The following is a 3,436-nucleotide window of genomic DNA, read 5'->3' as shown; positions in this document are numbered from 1 at the left end:
TGGGTTAGGGTCCCGCAGGTTTGGGTCAGGGTCGGGCAGGTTTGGGTTAGGGTCGCGCAGGTTTGGGTCAGGGTCGGGCAGGTTTGGGTTAGGGTCCCGCAGGTTTGGGTTAGGGTCCCGCAGGTTTGGGTCAGGGTCGGGCAGGTTTGGGTTAGGGTCCCGCAGGTTTGGGTTAGGGTCCCGCAGGTTTGGGTCAGGGTCGGGCAGGTTTGGGGTAGGGTCCCGCAGGTTTGGGTCAGTGTGTGTGTGTGTGTGTGTGTGTGTGCGTGTGTGTGTTCACTCATCAGCTGGAGTGTGTGTGTGTTCAATCATCAGCTGGAGTGTGTGTGTGTGATCACTCATCAGCTGGAGTGTGTGTGTGTGTGTGTTCACTCATCAGCTGGAGTGTGTGTGTGTGTGTGTGTGAGAGAGAGAGAGAGGGGGGGAGAGAGAGAGAGAGAGAGAGGGGGAGAGAGAGAGAGAGAGAGAGTGTGTGTTATGGCGATGAGTGCTTTTCCCTGGAAACACACTTTCTGATTCTTTTGCTCTGTGTTTCTGTCGCAACTGTAGAATCTGATTTAAACTGCAGCACAAACACACATTTGTTCATATTAAATCATATCTGTACATAATTTAGTGACTTCACAATATCACTCATTTTATTTCATATCGTTGTATATTGTGCTTTTATGAGCCGTTTACAGGACTGTGAAATCTTACAGGTTTCCAGAGTTTCCAGTTAAAGATCTGTGACTGAAGCTTTTGAGAGGAAACCGAGGAACCCATGAACCATCCCATCATATCATATATCATATCATAATCCCATCTTCATAGAAGCATATCATCATCGCTCATCATCTCATCTTCATCTTCCTCAGTGATCAGTGGGCTCTGTCTCCCTCTGCTGGAGAGAAGATGCAGCGCGTGAGGAACACCGTCAGCAGAACAATGGAGTTTCACAGTTTAAACATCTAAACTCAGTTTAACTGAAGAGATGCGAGTGAACACACACACACACACACACACAGAGACACACACACACACAGAGACACACACACACACACACACACACACACACACACACACACACACACAGAGACACACACACACGCTCAGGGTAAAGGTATCATGGTAATAATGACACAATGCAAAAACATCTTCAGTCTTAGACACAGGATAAATGTTCTTTAAGTAAAAGTGAAAATAAAATGATGAGCTTGAAATATGATACAAATCCACAGACGTAACAAACACGTTTCTGCATTAATCCCCGACTCAGACGCCGGCTTGTGGAAGAACAAGAGCACAAGATCCTGTAATAGTGCGATTCTGTCCACACACACTTCACAATATACAGCACCTCAAAACAACACACACACACACACACACACAATTCACAATATACAGCACCTCCAAACAACACACACACACACTTCACAATCTACAGCACCTCCAAACAACACACACACTTCACAATATACAGCACCTCCAAACAACACACACACACACTTCACAATCTACAGCACCTCCAAACAACACACACACTTCACAATATACAGCACCTCCAAACAACACACACACACACACACACACACACTTCACAATATAGAGCACCTCCAAACAACACACACACACTTTACAATATACAGCACCTCCAAACACACACACACACACTTCACAATATACAGCACCTCCAAACAACACACACACTTCACAATATACAGCACCTCCAAACAACACACACACACACACACACACACACTTCACAATATAGAGCACCTCCAAACAACACACACACACTTTACAATATACAGCACCTCCAAACAACACACACACACACACACTTCACAATATACAGCACCTCCAAACAACACACACACACACACACTTCACAATATACAGCACCTCCAAACAACACACACACACTTCACAATATACAGCACCTCCAAACAACACACACACACACACACTTCACAATATACAGCACCTCCAAACAACACACACACAATATTGTATATATGACACTTACACGTGACGTGACCAAAGCTCGAGCCCGTCCTGTTTACAGCTCATATTCAACAACAGAATATAAACAAAACAACAATGTTTGACCTGATCTCTGGTCACCTTAAAACTGAAAGATTGGTGTGTAAAATTAATTCTAAAGCAATAAAACTTCAGCTCCTCACATATCAAATTTACAGATGCTTCTCAAAATATAAAATATATCACTCCTGAACACACTCCTGAACACACACACACACACACACACTCCTGAACACACTCCTGAACACACACACACACACACACACACACACACACACACACACACACACACACACACACACACACTCCTGAACACACCCACACACTCCTGAACACACACACACACACACACACACTCCTGAACACACACACACACACACACACTCTTCTGAACACACACACACACACACACACTCTTCTGAACACACACACACACTCCTGAACACACACACACACACACACACACTCCTGAACACACACACACACACACACACACACACACACACACACTCCTGAACACACACACACACACACACACACTCCTGAACACACACACACACACACACACACACACACACACACACACACTCCTGAACACACACACACACACACACACACACACACACACACACACACACACACTCTTCTGAACACACACACACACACTCTTCTGAACACACACACACACACACTCCTGAACACACAAACTCACACACACACACACACACACACACACTCCTGAACACACACACACACACACACACACACACACACACACACACTCCTGAATACACACACCTGAACACACAAACACACACTCCTGAACACAAACACACTCCTGAATACACACACTCCTGAACACACACACACACACTCCTGAATACACACACTCCTGAACACACACATACACACACTCCTGAACACACACACACACATACACACACACACTCCTGAATACACACACTCCTGAACACACACACACACATACACACACACACTCCTGAATACACACACTCCTGAACCTACACACACACACTCCTGAACACACACACTCCTGAACACACACACACACACACACACACACACACACTCCTGAACACACTCACACACTCCTGAACCCACACGCACACACACACACACACACACTCCTGAACACACACACTCCTGAACACACACACCACAGCTTACACCAGTACAGGGCTGTCGGGACACACACTAACGCAGGGCTAGTTGTCACACACACTCCTGAACACACACACCACAGCTTACACCGGCTGTGGGGACACACACTAACGCGGGGCTAGTTGTCACACACACGGTTAAAACTTTACACACATGCCAGCATGACCAAACTTTACTAGTTGCCATATCAACACTATAAAGAGAAAAAATGTAGCCAAAATTAAAAAAT

General features: G+C 45.6%; 1 protein-coding gene across 3 annotated transcripts in view; it reads right to left on the bottom strand.

The window, feature by feature from the left end:
* Nucleotides 1-3,192: 3,192 nt before the first annotated feature.
* The window catches only part of kcns2 (potassium voltage-gated channel modifier subfamily S member 2), a 4,087-nt gene continuing 3,843 nt past the window's right edge, over nt 3,193-3,436 (bottom strand). For all 3 annotated transcript variants that reach the window (XM_079626264.1, XM_079626263.1, XM_079626265.1), the window contains exon 3: nt 3,193-3,436. This exon is cut by the window's right edge and continues 1,573 nt beyond it. The gene's annotated coding sequence lies outside the window, so the exon portion shown is untranslated.

The sequence above is a fragment of the Phoxinus phoxinus genome (genome assembly GCF_949152265.1).
Source record: "Phoxinus phoxinus genome assembly, chromosome: 10".
Lineage (NCBI taxonomy): Eukaryota > Metazoa > Chordata > Actinopteri > Cypriniformes > Leuciscidae > Phoxinus > Phoxinus phoxinus.
This window is presented reverse-complemented; position numbering and strand designations above follow the sequence as displayed.